This window comes from Schistocerca nitens, chromosome 9 (assembly GCF_023898315.1).
Source record: "Schistocerca nitens isolate TAMUIC-IGC-003100 chromosome 9, iqSchNite1.1, whole genome shotgun sequence".
Lineage (NCBI taxonomy): Eukaryota > Metazoa > Arthropoda > Insecta > Orthoptera > Acrididae > Schistocerca > Schistocerca nitens.
Window position 1 is genome coordinate 386659457 of NC_064622.1, and position 20970 is coordinate 386680426.

The 20970-nt window shown below is 45.2% G+C and overlaps 1 protein-coding gene across 1 annotated transcript in view; it reads right to left on the bottom strand.

Moving 5' to 3' along the window:
- The window catches only part of LOC126203862 (eclosion hormone-like), a 46465-nt gene extending 29128 nt beyond the window's left edge, over positions 1-17337 (bottom strand). Inside the window, exon 1 of the mRNA XM_049938238.1 lies at positions 17314-17337. The gene's annotated coding sequence lies outside the window, so the exon portion shown is untranslated. The remainder of the gene's footprint in view (positions 1-17313) is intronic.
- Positions 17338-20970: the final 3633 nt, after the last annotated feature.

Below are 20970 nucleotides of genomic sequence, written 5' to 3' on the forward strand. Positions count from 1 at the left end.
CCATATCCTTAGATTTCCAGAAGGCTTTTGATACGGTTCCTCACAAGCGACTATTAATCAAATTGCTTGCATATGGAGTATCGTCTCAGTTGTATGACTGGATTCGTGATTTCCTCTCAGAGAGTACACAGTTCGTAGTGATAGACGGTAAATCATCGAGTAGAACAGAAGTGATATTTGGCGTTCTGCAAGGCAGTCTCATAGGCCCTCTGCTGTTCCTGATTTCCATAAATGATTTACGTGATAATCTGAGCAGCCCCTTAGATTGTTTGCTGGTGACACTGTAACTTACCGTCCAGCAAAATCATAAGACGATCAATTCCAATTACAAAATGATCTAGAGAGAATTTCTATATGGTGCAAAAAGTGGCAATTGGCACAAAACAAAGAAACGTGCGAGGTCATCCACATGGGTACTAAAAGAAATCCGATAAATTTTGGGTATACGATAAATCTCACAAATCTAAGGGCTGTCAATTCGACTAATACAAAGGAATTACAATTACGAGCAACTTAAATTGGAAAGACCACATAGATAATATTGTGGGGAAGTCGAAACAAAGACTGCCCTTTGTTGGTAGAACACTTAGAAGTTGCCACAAACCCGCTAAGGAGACAGCCTACATTACACTTGTCCGTCCTCTGCTGGAATATTGCTGCGAGGTGTGGGATCCTTTTTTTTGTCATCAGTCTACTGACTGGTTTGATGCGGCCCGCCACGAATTCCATTCCTGAGCTAACCTCTTCATCTCAGAGTAGCACTTGCAACCTACGTCCTCAATTATTTGCTTGACGTATTCCAATCTCTGTCTTCCTCTACAGTTTTTGCCCTCTACAGCTCCCTCTAGTACCCCGGAAGTCATTCCCTCATGTCTTAGCAGATGTCCTATCATCCTGTCCCTTCTCCTTATCAGTGTTTTCCACATTTTCCTTTCCTCTCCGATTCTGCGTAGAACCTCCTCATTCCTTACCTTATCAGTCCACCTAATTTTCAACATCCGTCTATAGCACCACATCTCAAATGCTTCGATTCTCTTCTGTTCCGGTTTTCCCACAGTCCATGTTTCACTACCATACAATGCTGTACTCCAGACGTACATCCTCAGAAATTTCTTCCTCAAATTAAGGCCGGTATTTGATATTAGTAGACTTCTCTTGGCCAGAAATGCCTTTTTTGCCATAGCGAGTCTGCTTTTGATGTCCTCCTTGCTCCGTCCGTCATTGGTTATTTTACTGCCTAGGTAGCAGAATTCCTTAACTTCATTGACTTCGTGACCACCAATCCTGATGTTAAGTTTCTCACTGTTCTCATTTCTACTACTTCTCATTACCTTCGTCTTTCTCCGATTTACTCTCAAACCATACTGTGTACTCATTAGACTGTTCATTCCGTTCAGCAGATCATTTAATTCTTCTTCACTTTCACTCAGGATAGCAATGTCATCAGCGAATCGTATCATTGATATCCTTTCACCTTGTATTTTAATTCCACTCCTGAACCTTTCTTTTATTTCCATCATTGCTTCCTCGATGTACAGATTGAAAAGTAGGGGCGAAAGGCTACAGCCTTGTCTTACACCCTTCTTAATACGAGCACTTAGTTCTTGATCGTCCACTCTTATTATTCCCTCTTGGTTGTTGTACATATTGTATATGACCCGTCTCTCCCTATAGCTTACCCCTACTTTTTTCAGAATCTCGAACAGCTTGCACCATTTTATATTGTCGAAAGCTTTTTCCAGGACGACAAATCCTATGAAAGTGTCTTGATTTTTCTTTAGCCTTGCTTCCATTATTAGCCGTAACGTCAGAATTGCCTCTCTCGTCCCTTTACTTTTCCTAAAGCCAAACTGATCGTCACCTAGCGCATTCTCAATTTTCTTTCCCATTCTTCTGCATATTATTCTTGTAAGCAGCTTCAATGCATGAGCTGTTAAGCTGATTGTGCGATAATTCTCGCACTTGTCAGCTCTTGCCGTTTCGGAATTGTGTGGATGATGCTTTTCCGAAAGTCAGATGGTATGTCGCCAGACTCATATACTCTACACACCAACGTGAATAGTCGTTTTGTTGCCACTTCCCCCAATGATTTTAGAAATTCTGATGGAATGTTATCTATCCCTTCTGCCTTATTTGACCGTAAGTGCTCCAAAGCTCTTTTGAATTCCGATTCCTAATACTGGATCCCCTATCTCTTCTAAATCGACTCCTGTTTCTTCTTCTATCACATCAGACAAATCTTCACCCTCATAGAGGCTTTCAATGTATTCTTTCCACCTATCTGCTCTCTCCTCTGCATTTAACAGTGGAATTCCCGTTGCACTCTTAATGTTACCACCGTTGCTTTTAATGTCACCAAAGGTTATTTCGACTTTCCTGTATGCTGAGTCTGTCCTTCCGACAATCATATCTTTTTCGATGTCTTCACATTTTTCCTGCAGCCATTTCGTCTTAGCTTCCCTGCACTTCCTATTTATTTCATTCCTCAGCGACTTGTATTTCTGTATTCCTGATTTTCCCGGAACATGTTAGTACTTCCTCCTTTCATCAATCAACTGAAGTATTTCTTCTGTTACCCATGGTTTCTTCGCAGCTACTTTCTTTGTACCTATGCTTTCCTTCCCAACTTCTGTGATGGCCCTTTATAGAGACGTCCATTCCTCTTCAACTGTACTGCCTACTGCGCTATTCCTTATTGCTGTATCTATAGCGTTAGAGAACTTCAAACGTATCTCGTCATTCCTTAGTACTTCCGTATCCCACTTCTTTGCTTATTGATTCTTCCTGACTAATGTCTTGAACTTCAGCCTACTCTTCATCACTACTATATTGTGATCTGAGTCTATATCTGCTCCTGGGTACGCCTTACAGTCCAGTATCTGATTTCGGAATCTCTGTCTGACCATGATGTAATATAATTGAAATCTTCCCGTATCTCCCGGCCTTTTCCAAGTATACCTCCTCCTCTTGTGATTCTTGAACAGGGTATTCTCTATTACTAGCTGAAACTTGTTACAGAACTCAATTAGTCTTTCTCCTCTTTCATTCCTTGTCCCAAGGCCATATTCTCCTGTAATCTTTTCTTCTACTCCTTCCCCTACAACTGCATTCCAGCTGCCCATGACTATTAGATTTTCGTCCCCATTTACATACTGCATTACCCTTTCAATATCCTCATACACTTTCTCTATCTGTTCATCTTCAGCTTGCGACGTCGGCATGTATACCTGAACTATCGTTGTCGGTGTTGGTCTGCTGTCGATTCTGATTAGAACAACCCGGTCACTGAACTGTTCACAGTAACACACCCTCTGCCCTACCTTCCTATTCATAACGAATCCTACACCTGTTATACCATTTTCTGCTGCTGTTGATATTACCCGATACTCATCTGACCAGAAACCCTTATCTTCCTTCCACTTCACTTCACTGACCCCTACTATATCTAGATTGAGCCTTTGCATTTCCCTTTTCAGATTTTCTAGTTTCCCTAGCACGTTCAAGCTTCTGACATTCCACGCCCCGACTCGTAGAACGTTATCCTTTCGTTGATTATTTAATATTTTTCTCATGGTAACCTCCCCCTTGGCAGTCCCCTCCCGGAGATCCGAATGGGGGACTATTCCGGAATCTTTTGCCAATCGAGAGATCATCATGACACTTCTTCAATTACAGGCCACATGTCCTGTGGATACACGTTACGTGTCTTTAATGCAGTGGTTTCCATTGCCTTCTGCATCCTCATGTCGTTGATCATTGCTGATTCTTCCGCCTTTAGGGGCAATTTCCCACCCCTAGGACAAGAGAGTGCCCTGAACCTCTATCCGCTCCTCCGCCCTCTTTGACAAGGCCGTTGGCCGAATGAGGCTGACTTCTTATGCCGGAAGTCTTCGGCCGCCAATGCTGATTATTTATCAAAATTTAGGCAGTGGCGGGGATGGAACCCGGGACCGAAGCCGTTTATGAATCAAAGACGCTACCCCTAGACCACGGGTAAAATCACCAGGTAGGATTGACGTAGGACATCGAAAAATTGCAAAGAAGGGCAGCCCGTTTCGTGTTATCGCGCAATAGGGGTGAGAGTGTGAGTGATGTCATACGCGATATCTATTTACGAAATTTCAATCACCAACTTTCTCTTCCGAATGCGAAAATATTTTGTTGAAACCCGCCTACGTAGGGAGAAATGATCATCATAATAAAATAAGAGAAATCGGAGCTCGAACGGAAAGATTTAGGTGTTCGTTTTTTCCATGCGCCATTCGAGAGTGGAATGGTAGAGAAGTAGTATGAAAATGGTTCGATGAACCCTTTGCCAGGCACTTAAGTGTGAATTGCAGAGTAACCATGTAGATGTAGATGTAGATGTAGATGTGCCTGTGTAGCGCCGGCCTCTCACCGTATTTGCCGTGCACCTCTTGCTCGGTACATAACACTGACAGTGTTTGTCTGGAGTACAGCATTGCACAGTAGTGAATCTTGGACTGTGGAAAACCGGAAGAAAATAGAATCGAAGATTTCAATATGTGGTGCTATACGCTAAAGTGATGAAAGTCGTGGGACAGCGATATGCACCTTTACAAATGGCAGTATTATTATGTACACAAGCTATGAAGGGGCAGTGCATTGGCGGAGCTGTCATTTGTACTCAGGTGACTCATGTGAAAAGGTTTCCGACGTGATTCTGGTCGCTTGACGGGATTTAACAGACTTTTGAACGCGTAATGGTAGTTGGAGCTAAACCCATGGAATAATCCATTTCGGAAATCGTTAGGGAATCCACTATATCGGGATCCGCAGAGTCAAGAGCGTGCTGAGAATACCACATTTCACACATTACCATGGACAACGCAGTGGCCGACAGCCTTCGCTCAACGACCGAGAGCAGCGACCTTTGCGTAGAGTTGTCAGTGCTAACAGAAAAGCAACACTGCGTGAAATGACCACAGGAATCAATGTGGAACGTGCGACGAACGTACCCGTTAGAACAGTGCGTCGAAATTTAGCATTAATGGGCTATGACAGCAGGCGGCTGACCATGAGTGCTTCGGCCAACAGCACGACATCGCTTGCAGCGCAACTCCTGGGCTTGTGACCATATTGGTTGGACTTTAGACGACTGGAAAACTGTGGCCTGGTCAGATGACTCTCGATTTCAGTTGATAGCGGGGTTCGAGTGAGGTGCAGAGCCAAGTTGTCGCCGGCACTGTGACCGAGCGGTTCTAGGCACTTCAGTCCGTAACCGCGCTCTGTTACGGTCGCAGATGCGAATCCTGCCTCGAGCATGGATGTGTGTGATATCATTAGGTTAGGTTTAAGCAGTTCTAAGACTAGGGGACTGATGACCTCAGATGTTAAGTCCCATAGTGCCTAGAGCCATTTGAACTATTTCACAGCATTCACACAAGACTTACAGCGCCCAAACAAGGCCTTACGGTGTAGAGTACTATTTTGAACCCAAACTGTCAACAAAGCACTGGGCAGGCTGGTGGTGGCTTCATAATGGTGTGGGCTGCGTTTATATGGAATGGGCTGGGTCCTTTGTTCCAATTGAACCGATAATTGACTAGAAATGCTTATTCTCGGCTACTTGTAGACTATTTGCAGCTATTAATGAGCTTCATGGCCCAAAACACGATGGAATTTTTATGGTGGACAATGCGCCATGTCGCTATCCCACAGTTCCTCGCGGGTGGTCTAAAGAACATTCTGGACAGTTCGAGCGAACGATTTGGCCATCCACAACGCCCAACATAGAGCCCATCGAACATTTATTGGACATAATCGAGATGTCAGTTCGTGCACAATGTCCTGCACCGGCAACCCCTTCGCGATTATGGGGGCTGAAGACGCAGCATGGCTCAAAATTTCTGTAGGACACTTTCAACGACTTGCTGATTACATGCCACGTCGAGCAGCAGAACAAAGCGGGGCTATTGGAGGTCAAGCACAGTATTAGGAGGCATCTCACGACTTTTATTACCTCAGTGTAGAAGGGTGTTGAGGATTATGTAGACTGATAAATTAGCAAATAAGAAGGTTCTCTCCAGAATCGGCGAAGAAACAAACGTATTGAAAATGCTGGCTCGAAGAAGGGAATAACTTCCATAGTACTAGAGGGAGCTTTAGAGGATGGAGACTTTAAGGGAAGGCAGAAATCTGAATATACCAAAACAAGTGTAAGGAGGCCGGATGCAAGTGCTGAGATAATTGTGATAGCGTTCAGGGGAAAGTTGCCCGATCTCTACAACAGCAAAACACAGAATGATGGACTTCAAGCGCGTAGGTCCGCTGTAGTGAGAACTTTGTCGTTTGAGTAAGTACATTCATGTTCCAGTACAAAGCAGTGCATGATGTTATCTCGCGGTGCAAGAGTTGGTTCAAATGGCTCTGAGCACTATGGGACTCAACTGCTGAGGTCATTAGTCCCCTAGAACTTAGAACTAGTTAAACCTAACTAACCTAAGGACACCACAAACATCCATGCCCGAGGCAGGATTCGAACCTGCGACCGTAGCGGCCTTGCGGTTCCAGACTGCAGCGGGTGCAAGAGTTAAAAGTGATCGCGGAAACTGCTTTCGTGGTCATCCACGACGGGTTGCTGTTAATGCCATCATATTTATTGACGATGAGGAGAAAGGAATAGCAGTGCTGGAGGAAGTGGTGACAGAATGCTCAAGAAAAATTTTAAAGTTGTGTAAGTCAATGGTACGAAAATGATTGCACGAGCAGACACGATGCTCAGTGGAACGGTTTTCAAGTATCTACAGCGAAAAAGCAAAAGAGATAAGTTACACATAATAAATATCCCATTCAAGATATGGATAAATGTATTACCCACCAGGGTAGCTTCCTGGACGCTCTCTATTTAGAGACGAAGCGTCATTCACCAACAGTGGTAACGTAAACCGGCATAACATGCACTATTGTGCAACGGAAAATTCACAATGGCTGCGACAAGTGGAACATCAGCGACCTTGGCGGGTTAATGTATGGTGCGGCATTATGGGAGGAAGGATAATTGGCACCCATTTTATCGATGGCAACATAAATGGTGCAATGTATGCTGATTTCCTACGTAATGTTCTACCGATGTTTCACTGCATGACAGAATGGCGATGTACTTCCAACATGATGGATGTCCGGCACATAGCTCGCGTGCGGTTGAAGCGGTACTGAATAGCATATTTGTAGACAGGTCGATTGGTCGTCGAAGCACCATACCACGGCCCGCACGTTCACCGGATCTGACGTCCCCGGATTTCTTTCTGTGGGTAAAGTTGAAGGATATTTGCTATCTTGATCCACCGACAACGCCTGACAACATGCGTCAGCGCATTGTCAATGCATGTTCGAGCATTACGGAAGGCGAACTACTCGCTGTTGAGAGGAATGTCGTTACACGTATTGCCAAATGCATTGAGGTTGACGGACATCATTTTGAGCATTTGTTGCATTAATGTGGTATTTACAGGTAATCACGTTGTAACAGCATGCGTTCTCAGAAATGATAAGTTCACAAAGGTACATATATCACATTGGAACATCCGAAATAAAATGTTCAAACGTACCTACGTTCAGTATTTTAATTCAAAAAACCTACCTGTTACCAACTGTTCGTCTAAAATTGTGAGCCATATGCTTATTTCAGCGCCATCTGTGACAAAGTGAAAAAGTGGTCCAACTAAAACATTCATATTTCTTTACGTACTACATGAATATGTAATAAAAATGGAGGTTCCTATTTTTTTAAAAAGAACGCAGTTGATATCCGTTTGACCTATGGCAGCGCTATCTAGCGGGCCAACCATAGCGCCATCTGGTTTCCCCCTTCAAGCTAGACGAGTTCCGTTCTTTGTAGTTTTTTCGTTTGATGCTTATTTCGTGAGATATTTGACCCGGTCACGATGAATGGACCACCCTGTATAGTCTGCTCCTCCCGAGAAGGATCGAGAGTGCCTTCAAGGTTGACGTCCCCATCCGACGGACGGATCACCATCAACAGTCTCACATGTCCTCACTTAATGAGAAGGGGGAGAGGCTTGCAACTTAATCCATGAAACAGACGCAAAGACTGGTGGTCAGGAACTTTACGCCATCATCTCTCATTCCATTGCAGGCCAAATACTGGCACTTTCACCCACCGCCAGGATTCCAATCGGCCTACGTCCGAGCCGTGTGTCAGCCGCACAGATGTGCTTTAGCTCGCCTATGAAGGTAGGAAGGGTAATTAGTTTAAGAAATGAGATACTAAAATAGTAGAACAGATATGCTGTTTGCTCGGGAACCCGACTGGTTACAAAATGAGTAAAGAACTCACCAAATGTAAACTGACAGTTATAAGAAAAGTTTACCTGTATAGGAATAATATGTTAAATCGAATATACAGGGCGCTCAGAAACAATCTGAAAAGCTTGTTGCAGGATAGGTTGTCCTGAGAAATAATTGTTAAGAGAAAATTCTATACGTAGCTCAGTCTCCAAGTTACTTAGCATTTACGTTGGCCAATCATGTTGTTGCGCGAGCAGATTCAAGGGGCTTGCCATATACAATCACTCTTAGTTGTCCTATTAGCGTAGATGACAGTGTACGTGACTGCTCATGCATTGGGTCAGATACAGCCTTACTCCCATCCAAGTCCAATTTTTTTATCTCTCTCTTGTTCGGTTTTAGGAAACCACACGAAGAAAACGTTTGGCGACACCGTCTCTGGCGGTCCGCTTGAGTTAGTGTGCACGACGTCCTGGTTGGCTAACTTTAAAACTAATTAACTCGGAAAGGGAGCAACATGCCGAATTTTTTCTTAGCAATTACTTTCATCACAATCTACCCTGCAACACTCTTATAAGGTTTTCAGATTGTTTCTGACCACCCTGTAAGCTTAAGTGTTTAGAAACGTATTCTGAAAGTATTTGTCTGGAGTGTGACCCTATACGGGCCTAAAACATGGACGATAATCGGTATGGACAAGGTGAGGATTAAAGCTTTTCGAATCGTTGTATTAGAGAAGTATGACGGAGACTGGGTGGGTACTGCAGGTAACCAATGAGGAGATAATGAATCGAGTCGAGGAGGTAATAGCTGTAGCGAAAGGAGTCAGTTTACAGGGTACAGTGTTGTAGGCGTGGACATTACTGTTCTTCTCAAATTGCGATGTTTATTTATGACGAATTTCATTAGCGAATACATGAAGTCCGTGGATGAACACCACATATTATTCATACTGCTCGCTTTTGTTCAATCATTACTGTCTTTCCAAGTGATGAGCTACTCTAGAAAATTATTCTTTGAGATATTATTCAGGGGAAATATGCAAAATACGTCAGGAGGTCGATACGTTTGTTTCCAAGATTAGCAATTATGCGAAGAGCAAAAGAAACTATTCTTAACTGTTTGACGGGTTCAATAATATGCTTCTTCCAGTTCAAGTTTTCACCAAAATGTATACCGAAAAATTTGGAGCGTTATATCGTATTTACTGACTCATGCTCATGTCATCCATCAGTTGTTGGCATGACACTGTTTATTGTACAGAACATTAGGAAGAGTCCATTCTCAGAGAACTAAATATTTTTTTTGAAATTTCCTGGAAATGGAAAAAAGAACACATTGATACCGGTGTGTCAGACCCACCATACTTGCTCCGGACACTGCGAGAGGGCTGTACAAGCAATGATCACACGCACGGCACAGCGGACACACCAGGAACCGCGGTGTTGGCCGTCGAATGGCGCTAGCTGCGCAGCATTTGTGCACCGCCGCCGTCAGTGTCAGCCAGTTTGCCGTGGCATACGGAGCTCCATCGCAGTCTTTAACACTGGTAGCATGCCGCGACAGCGTGGACGTGAACCGTATGTGCAGTTGACGGACTTTGAGCGAGGGCGTATAGTGGGCATGCGAGAGGCCGGGTGGACGTACCGCCGAATTGCTCAACACGTGGGGCGTGTGGTCTCCACAGTACATCGATGTTGTCGCCAGTGGTCGGCGGAAGGTGCACGTGCCCGTCGACCTGGGACCGGACCGCAGCGACGCACGGATGCACGCCAAGACCGTAGGATCCTACGCAGTGCCGTAGGGGACCGCACCGCCACTTCCCAGCAAATTAGGGACACTGTTGCTCCTGGGGTATCGGCGAGGACCATTCGCAACCGTCTCCATGAAGCTGGGCTACGGTCCCGCACACCGTTAGGCCGTCTTCCGCTCACGCTCCAACATCGTGCAGCCCGCCTCCAGTGGTGTCGCGACAGGCGTGAATGGAGGGACGAATGGAGACGTGTCGTCTTCAGCGATGAGAGTCGCTTCTGCCTTGGTGCCAATGATGGTCGTATGCGTGTTTGGCGCCGTGCAGGTGAGCGCCACAATCAGGACTGCATACGACCGAGGCACACAGGGCCAACACCCGGCATCATGGTGTGGGGAGCGATCTCCTACACTGGCCGTACACCACTGGTGATCGTCGAAGGGACACTGAATAGTGCACAGTACATACAAACCGTCATCGAACCCATCGTTCTACCATTCCTAGACCGCCAAGGGAACTTGCTGTTCCAACAGGACAATGCACGTCCGCATGTATCCCGTGCCACCCAACGTGCTCTAGAAGGTGTAAGTCAACTACCCTGGCCAGCAAGATCTCCGGATCTGTCCCCCATTGAGCATGTTTGGGACTGGATGAAGCGTCGTCTCACGCGGTCTGCACGTCCAGCACGAACGCTGGTCCAACTGAGGCGCCAGGTGGAAATGGCATGGCAAGCCGTTCCACAGGACTACATCCAGCATCTCTACGATCGTCTCCATGGGAGAATAGCAGCCTGCATTGCTGCGAAAGGTGGATATACACTGTACTAGTGCCGACATTGTGCATGCTCTGTTGCCTGTGTCTATGTGCCTGTGGTTCTGTCAGTGTGATCATGTGATGTATCTGACCCCAGGAATGTGTCAATAAAGTTTCCCCTTCCTGGGACAATGAATTCACGGTGTTCTTATTTCAATTTCCAGGAGTGTATCATTCACCAACTCTTAAGTTGCTTTCTCTCTAATGGGATTTATTGTAACACTAGTACCGTGTGCAAAATGTACCAATTTTCCGTGCAGAATGTTAAGTGGAAGGTCAATCACATATGTGAGGAATAGTAATGGATCGAAAATTGAACCCTGTGGGACTCACTTTGTGATTATTTTGTTTCCCAGTCATTAAAAAGTTTTAACTTTCCAACACTGTCTGAATTATTCAGCACAACCTTTTGCATTGTGTTTGGTAAGTATGATTCAAGGCAGCTGTGCATATCGCCGCCGTGCTTACCAAGTATTGGACCAAATTTCTGATTGAATTGAGGACTTCCTTGCAGGTGGAACTGAAGTCGTCGCTGTTATCGGAACAAAATCGACAGGCGAAAAAGTGCTTCCGGTAGTACGCCAAGGAAGTATGATAGAATCATCGCGGACTGTAAATAATCAGGTGGCTCGGAAGGTCAACGAGGATGTATTCTGACGGTTTAATTGGCTGTAGGAAGACAACAAGCCAGGAGACTGGCGTGAGCAGCAGGAAGACCTGAAAAGGGATGATAATTGTTGTATGCACAGGCAGTTGACTGTGAACGTAAATAAATGTAATGTACAGCGCGTAATACTTGAAGAAATCCACTACTGTTCGATTACAGCACTAGCGACAAATCACTGGGAACAGTAACTACCATAAAATACCGAGGAGTAACCATCCGAAGCAACCTAAAGTGAAATGACAACATACGAGGTCAGTTTGAAAAGTTCGTCGAATCACCACCAAATGTTACCGCTCGCGCAGCGAGGTTACTTCATAATAAGAGGGCATCATTTACAGTTAACTCGTGATGCGTCGGCGCTCTGGGTAGAGATCTGTGGTGACGACGTCTCTCTATTGTTGATACTGTGTAGTGACTTGTGAATATGGAAACAATCGAGATTCGTACAGTGATTAAATGGTTCATAAAGAAAGGTATGGAAGCAAAGGAAATGTACGCCGATATTCAGAACGCACTTGGGGACTCTGCTCCTTCATATTCAACTGTTGCCAAGTGGACAAACGAGTTTCATTTTGGTAGGGACAGTTTAGACGATGATCTGCGTAGTGGTCGGCCATGATATGGCACTACCGCATAATTTGTTGCAAAAATACATAAAATGGCCATGTAAGAGCTCCGACTGAAAGTGCGAGAAATTGGAGAAGCTGTAGGGGTGTCGTCTGACAAGGAATAACACTTTATAATAGCGGAAATGAATATGTGAAAATTATCTGCTCGGTGGATGCCGCAACTATTAACGCGGAATCAGAAACATCATAATTGGAATGTCCGAACAATGTTTAATCCGACTTCAGAGAAACCAGCAAGAGTTTTTGCACCGGTTTGCGACTACAAATGAAATTAAGAGGTCCAATACGGTACCCCAGAGACAAAAGAACTGTCAAACCAGTGGAAACCTGTTAGTTCGCCACCACCAAAGAATGTAAAGGCAATGCTGTCGGTCGGAAAGGACGTGACGTAAGTTTTCTGGAAAGCGAAAAGGATCTTGCTGATATTATCTTCCTACTAGTCAAACGGGACAATACTACGTTAATCTCCTGGACCAACTACTGCAAAAGACACCAGATTTGGCGACGAAGAAAGTCATTTTTCAACAAGACAGTGAGCGCCATAAAGACAAATGTCGTTGCCATGGCAAAAATACATTATCTAATATACGAATTGTTGTCACACCGGCCTTCGTAATTTGGCTCCATCAGACTTCCAGATCTTTCCCAAACTCAAAACTTTCCTCGGTGGACGGAGATTCTCTTCAAACGAAGAACTGACTGCGGAAGTTGACGGGTATTTTGTATGTCTGGAGAACTAGTTTTCGAGATGGGATCAAGGCATTGGAACGTCGCTAAACCAAACGCATTAGTGTACAGGGAGACTATAACGAAAAATAAAAAAGTTTCGCTGAGGTAGGTCGCATCTTTCTATTCCGTTTAGAGAAATTTTCCAATTGCACAAGTAAAACAAACTGTAGGAAAAACAGATGCCTGGCCGAGGCTTATTCGAAAAATTACAAGGTGAAATTCGTCCACGAAAGATGTGGCCTATGAAATATTTATTTCTGGCGGTTCTTGAGCATTGCTCGTCGGTATGGGATGCTTACGGGGCTGGAGTAACAGAAGAGACAGCACAAAAGCCGTCGAAGAACGGCGCGGGATCGTTTAGTCGGTGTAAGAACGTTACGGAGATGCTCAACAAATTCCAGTGGCAGGCGCTAAAAGAGAGGCGCGGTCCAACACGGAGTGGTTAAGAATACACTACTGGCCATTAAAATTGCTACACAACGAAGATGTGCTACAGACGCGAAATTTAACGGACAGGAAGAAGATGCTGTGATATGCAAATGATTAGCTTTTCGGAGCATTCACACAAGGTTGGCGCCGGTGGCGACACCTACAACGTGGCTGACACGAGGAAAGTTTCCAACCGATTTCTCATACACAAACAGCAGTTGACCGGCGTTGCGTGGAGAAACGTTGTTGTGATGCCTCGTGTAAGGAGGAGAAATCCGTACCATCACGTTTCCGACTTTGATAAGGTCGGATTATAGCCTAGCGCGATAGCGGTTTATCGCGACATTGCTGCTCGCGTTGCTCGAGATCCAATGAGTGTTAGCAGAATATGGAATCGGTGGGTTCAGGATGGTAATACGGAACGCCGTGCTGGATACCAACGGCCTTCTATCACTAGCAGTCGAGATGACAGGCGTCTTATCCGCATGGCTGTAACGGATCGTGCAGCCACGTCTCGATCCCTGAGTCAACAGATGGGGAAGTTTGCAAGACAACAACCATCTGCACGAACAGTTCGACGACGTTTGCTGCAGCACGGACTATCAGCTCGGAGACCATGGCTGTGTTTACTCTTGACGCTGCATCACAGACAGGAGCGCCTGCGATGGTATACTCAACGACGAACATGGGTGCACGAATGGCAAAACGTCATTTTTTCAGATGAATCCAGGTTCTGTTTACAGCATCGTGATGGTCGCGTCCGTGTTTGGCGACATCGCGGTGAACGCACATTGGAAGCGAGTATTCGTCATCGCCATACTGGCGCATCACCCGGCGTGATGGTATGGGGTGCCATTGGTTACACGTCTCGGTCACCTCTTGTTCGCATTGACAGCACTTTGGACGTTACATTTCAGATGTGTTACGACCCGTGGCTCTACCCTTGATTCGATCCACTGCGAAACCCTACATTTCAGCAGGATGATGTACGACCGCATGTCGCAGGTCCTGTACGGGCCTTTCTGGATACAGAAAATGTTCGTCGGCTGCCCTGGCCAGCACATTATCCAGATCTCTCACCAATTGAAAACGTCTGGTCAATGGTAGCCGAGCAACTGGCTCGTGACAATACACCAGTCACTACTCTTGATGAACTGTGGTATCGTGTTGAAGCTGCATGAGCAGCTGTACCTGTACACGCCATCCAAGCTCTGTTAGACTCAATGCCCAGGTGTATCAAGGCCGTTATTACGGCCCGAGGTGGTTGTTCTGGGTACTGATTTCTCAGGATCTATGCACCCAAATTGCGTGAAAATGTAATCACATGTCAGCTCTAGTATATTATATTTGTCCAATGAATACCCGTTTATCTGCATTTCTTCTTGGTGCAGCAGTTTTAATGGTCAGTAGTGTGTTTGTGCCTGACAGGATCTAGAACCCGCATCTCCTGCTTGACGCTAGAGTTCGCCTTGACAGCCTCGGTCTCCCGAGCACTTTCCCCGGCCTGACCCAGTCTTCCATACGTCACCGCATTCGTCCAAATCCTACTCTTGCACAGACACTGCGAGTCCCGTACGGGGAAGAACTGTGAGGACGGGGCGTGAGTCGTGCTTCGGTAGCTCAGACGGTAGAGAACTTGCCCGCGAAAGGCAAAAGGTCCCGAGTTCGAGTCTCGGTCCGGCACACAGCTTTAATCTGCCAGGAAGTTTCATATCAGCGCACACTCCGCTGTAGAGTGAAAACCTCATTCAAGACACGTACGATTAAAATCGAAGACCAGTAATTAGGCATTAAATACTGAATTGCAGAGCCTGTGTTGTTTTAATGGTCTTTAGAATGTCTTCTACGTGACTCCCAGTGCAAATATACGATGTAGACGAAAGGTGTCACGTACGGAAGTATGCGTTGGTCTGGGGAGCGTACACTGGTTGCCGAGGCGGTCAACGGGACCGATCGCGTTAAGGGGAAACGACGGGTGACGCTCTTAAAAACTCGAAAATTTTTATTATGGAATTCGAATGTATGTACATTGAAGAATTATTCTCCGAAATATTATGCGCGAACCCCAAAAAGTTACGATTTTGTGAGCGTTTGAAGCCGAGCGTGCACGACACGCCTCGGCGTTATAGATCCGGTTCCGCGCTCACGATCCGTATTTATACCGAATTGAGTAAACCTGATTTACTGGAATGCTGTTTGGGCGCTTTTACTCAAAATGTGAACGAAAGTTTCAATAGTCTCATTTGGAGATGCGTTCCAAAAATAACTTCCGGCAAAAACGAAACTGTCAACATTGCTTCAAATTTGGCCGTATATCTAGGCCATACTGAAATAATGCACGTAGTAAATGCCCCTCAAATCAAAATCAGCGATGAAATGCGCCGTTTCTGTAAAGACAGAGACGCTAGCGGCCATGCGTTCAGCGACGAAAAGGGCTTTGTGGACGAAAATGAGGGCTTATCAAGTCAAAGTAACTGAAAGCGGCCATCCACAAACCGGGGAGATAGTTATTATGGACCAGGCATCAATTATATCCTGCAAGCTTCAGGCTTCGCCCCCCCCCTTTTTTTGTATGATAAACACTTGTCAAACTTTAAACGCGTTTTTCTCAAAACCATGTTTTTCGGGATGGTCAGGCACACTACAATTTTCATTCGATTTTAACGATTTTTGGTCTGAATTCCCTTCCGTTCATCGTGACCGATTTCCTTATGTCGATATATAGTATTTTTCGGCCAGGAAAGAGGGGTCCAAAAAACGGCCATTTTTTTTCAAATATCTATAATTTCCCCATATACATAAATTTGCAAATCCCTACGATGAACTAAAATTACAACTGCAAGGATAAGGGTGATATGTTAATTTCATGTTTTAGATAACCACAATCAGAATTACAGCGACAACCGTCGATCTACCTCCTTTCAGAGCTACCTCGGGAAAATCCCATTTACACAGTGAAGATATTAATAATTTTCAGTAAGCAAAATACCAACAAAAACTTCAATGTACGTTTTACTCGTGGCAGCAAATCTCATTTGCCGGCCGCGGTGGCCGAACGGTTCTAGGCGCTTCAGTCCGGAACCGCGCTGCTGCTACGGTCGCAGGTTCGAATCCTGCCTCGGGCATGGATGTGTGTGATGTCCTTAGGCTAGTTAGGTTCGAATCCTGCCTCGGGCATGGATGTGTGTGATGTCCTTAGGCTAGTTAGGTTTAAGTACTTCTAAGTCTAGGGGACTGATAACCTCAGATGTTAAGTCCCATAGTGCTCAGAGCCATTTGAACCAAATCTCATTTGTTTTCTACATTCCAGTAGGGAGAAAAAAATCCTGAACCTGAGCAATATTTTTGTCCGTCACCCTGTCGTTCCCTCTTAAGCGGAGATCTGGTCTCGAGTCTTGGCCAGGCACAAATTTTCTTTTAGCGAGATTCGCAATTACGAATATGATTCTCGTGTTTCATGCGGCTGTTGGTCACTGCAGAGCCTGTGCCTTAAGACACGCATGCGTATCTGAAGGACGCAACAAAGTACAAAAAAATGGTTCAAATGGCTATGAGCACTATGGGACTTAACTTCTGAGGTCATCAGTCCCCTAGAACTTAGAACTACTTAAACCTAACTAACCTAAGGACATCACACACATCCATGCCCGAGGCAGGATTCGAACCTGCGACCGTAGCGGTCGCGCGGTTCCAGACTGTAGTGCCTAGAACCGCTCGACCACCCCGGCCGGCCTACAAAGTACATTAGAACAATATAGGCACTGCAGTTTACGAGTTTACAATTGAAATCACGAGGGAGTACGTCCAGGGAAGACTCGGGAAACACATTAATTCGTGTCACATGCGTCTCGTGAAACCACAACAACGAGAAAACCAGAGAAATTAGACCTAATATAGAGATTCACAATCAGTCATTCATCCCACGCGCCATTCGCGAATGCAACAGGGTTGTACCAGAAGTAGCTTCCAGGTAGCTAACAGAGTTTCGTTTTCGCTGACCATCCCACGGTGACTGCTGGACTTACCTACAGGAGAGGATCGCCGTGGAGTCGTGCTGTCGTGTGTCGTCACCAGCTGCGACCCGCGTCTTTATAACGGCGCGTCCTACCCCACCCCCACCCCAGGAGCCCATTATGGAGCCCGCCTCGCCGCGTCTTCTGCGTCCCCCCTTCCCCGCCCCTCACTCGTCACCCTTCCCTTATCAATAGGAGCGCTTGTGATGCTTCCCCGGATTGCTTGCCGCTGTCACACGAAAACACACGCCACGCCCCTGGCGCGTTGTTATAGAAGCGCTGCAGGGCCGCTGTATTCACACAGTCGAACCCTCATTTCGGTTTATTTCTCGAGCATAAAAGGCGCCTCCTCCTGGAAACTGTGCTCTCGGCGAAACATTTTACGTGCAGACTAGGAAATTACCGGACACGTGTTTCTTCACAGAAACCAGCACCGATACCGAAAAGAAATTCATCGTACAATATCCAATTCGCGCCATTCACATACGACATTCCACGTCGCAGTGCAACCAGACATTGTGTCACACTCATTACACTGAAGAACACGATCCACCAAGCCAGATTTTCTTCACTTCTTACTAGCAGACCATTTCTATTAATACTACATGAGTTAATGTAATTTACTCAAGAGAAATTGACTATGTTTTTGGAAATTTTGCTTCTTGCATCTTTTATTAAGAGAAAGTGTTTTTATCATCTTTCCTTTATAACTGGCATTTTTTGCAATCAAATTCAATAAATTTGTTGTATTTCAAATTATACTTTGTAATTTTTACTCGGAATATTTTCTTACAGATTCCGTGACAGTGTATTGGTACTGATCCTACCCACACATGATGAGTGGAGCTTTGTCGTCAGTTTTATTAATTTTTACCTCAGTACAATAACAAAACTAATAATTGTTGTCGACAAAAGTGATGTGACATTTACGAACGAAATGTATTTTATATCGGAAAATAATTGCAGTAGGTATCATTAAATGACTCCTGAGTGTCATCTCTGGGCACTCGCCATATGCAGTTTTTCTGTTATGCAGTTTTTCTGTTAACAGTAGTGGAGAGTTTATGGTTAGCCATGGCTGGACTCGGTCATGTGCAGCAGTTTTTTTTAATGTCGGCAATGTTCACGTGTTTATGAAGATAGAAATAATAATAAACGGCTTAGCTTACAATCAGGCAGAAACTAATCATTTAATCGTATACATGAAATTAGAGAACCTTAAAATACTTTTTCAGCAGAAATCGTTGAATACGCTAAATGAACTGTTTAACAACAGCTTCTGGTGATGGAAATACACACATCAAAAAAAGTTTTGCATCACTTCCGTTTCAGTTCCGGACCCTGTACAGAAAATTGGAATAGAGAGCAACACAAACATCATTTCCGCCCTTTTTATTGCTCATGAAGACCACACATTGCATTTTGTACCACCATACAACGAGACCTTCATACGTGGTGGTCCACATTGCTGTACACACCGGTACCTCTAATACCCAGCAGCACGTCCTCTTGCATTGATGCATGCCTGTATTCGTCGTGGCATACTATCCACCAGTTCATCAAGGCACTGTTGGTCCAGATTGTCCCACTCCTCAACGGCGATTCGGCATAGATCCCCCAGAGTGGTTGGTGGGTCACATAGTCCATAAACAGCCCTTTTCAATCTATCCCAGGCATGTTCGATAGGGTTCACGTCTGGAGAACAAGCTGGCCACTCTAGTCGAGGAATGTCGTTATCCTGAAGGAAATCATTCACAAGATGTGCATGATGGGGGCGCGAAATGTCGTCCACGAAGACGAATGCCTCGCCAATATGCTGCCGATATGGTTGCACTATCGTCCGGAGAAAGGCATTCACGTATCGTACAGCTGTAATGGCGCCTTCCATGACCACCAGCGGCGTACGTCGACCCGACGTAACGCCACTCCAAAACTGCAGGGAACCTCCACCTTGCTGCACTCTCTGGACAGTGTGTCTAAGGCGTTCAGCCCGACCAGGTTGCCTCCAAACACGTCTAGTAGAAGGCATATCATCGGTGAAGAGAATGTGGTGCCAATCCTGAGTGGTCCATTTGGCATGTTATTGGGCCCAATTGTACCGTACTGCATGGTGTCGTGGTGGCAAAGGTAAACCTCGCCATGGACGTCGGGAGTGAAGTTGAGCATCATGCAGCCTATTGCGCACAGTTTGAGTCGTGACACGATGTCTTGTGGCTGCACGAAAAGCACTTTTCAACATCGTGGCGTTGCTGTCAGGGTTCCTCCAAGCCATAATCCACAGGTAGCAGACATCCACGGCAGTAGTAGCCCTTCGGCGGCCTGAACGAGGCATGTCATTGACAGTTCCTGTCTCTCTGTATCTCTTCCATAACCGAACAACATCGCTTTGGTTCACTCCCAGATGACTGGACACTTCCCTTGTTGAGAGCCCTTCCTGACACAAAGTAACAATGCGAACGCGCTCGAACCGCGGTATTGATCGTATAGGCATGGTTGAACAACAGCCATGTACCTCCTTCCTGGTGGAACGACTGGAACTGATAGGCTGTTGGATCCCCTCCGTCTAATAGGCGCTATTCATGCAAGGTTGTTAACATCTTTGGGCGCGTTTAGTGACATCTCTGAACAGTCAAAGGGACTGTGTCTGTAATACAGCATCCACAGTCTGGACTGTAATAAAATGCATTTATTCACGATCGCGATTCTAGCTTATTATGCTAGTCACAAGTACCAACCGCACACAACCCCAGTCTGTAAGATGGTGGATCTGTTATCCAATTAGTATAATTTACTACCAGCTACTTTTAGCCATGTTCCCTTTATAATTTATTATTCAGTTAGCGTAATTTAGGACCCAAAATTGGGTAACAAAGGTTTTTTCCCGCAACTACCACATACACACACACACACACACACACACGCACGCACATTTGAAATGTATCTCTCAGTACTTTTAGTTCATTTATGTGCATTAGAACCATCTTGACTTTTTTCATTTATTTGAAGTGGAACTGCCAATGTGTTTTACTTTGAGGATTCAAGGTATAGTCTACATTTACATGGTTACTCTGCAATTCACACTTAAATGCCTGGCAGAGGGTTCATCGAACCATTTTCATACTACTTCTCTACCATTCCACTCTCGAATGGCGCGGGGAGAAAAGGAACACCTAAATCTTTCTGTTTGAGCTCTGATTTCTCTTATTTTATTATGATGATCATTTCTCTCTACGTAGGTGGGTGTCAACAAAATATTTAAGCATTCAGAAGAGAAAGTTGGTGATTGAAATTTCGTAAATAGATCTCGCCAAAAAGAAAACCGCCTTTGTTTCAGTGACTGCCACCCCAACTCGCGTATCATATCAGAGACACTCTCACCTCTATAGCGTGATAACACGAAACGGGCTGCCCATTTTTGCACTTTTTCGATATCCTCCGTCAATTGTACATAAAAACAAGAATATATAATAATAAATTTTCTTCATTTATATAATATACACATATATCACTGTGTATGTATGTGTGTATGTCTGGACTCTCCTTCTAAATCCTTAGCACACTGGACTCGCATTCGGAAGGACGACGGTTCATTCCCGCGTCCGGCCATCCTGATTTAGGTTTTCCGTGATTTCCCTAAATCGCTTCAGGCAAATGCCGGGATGGTTCCTT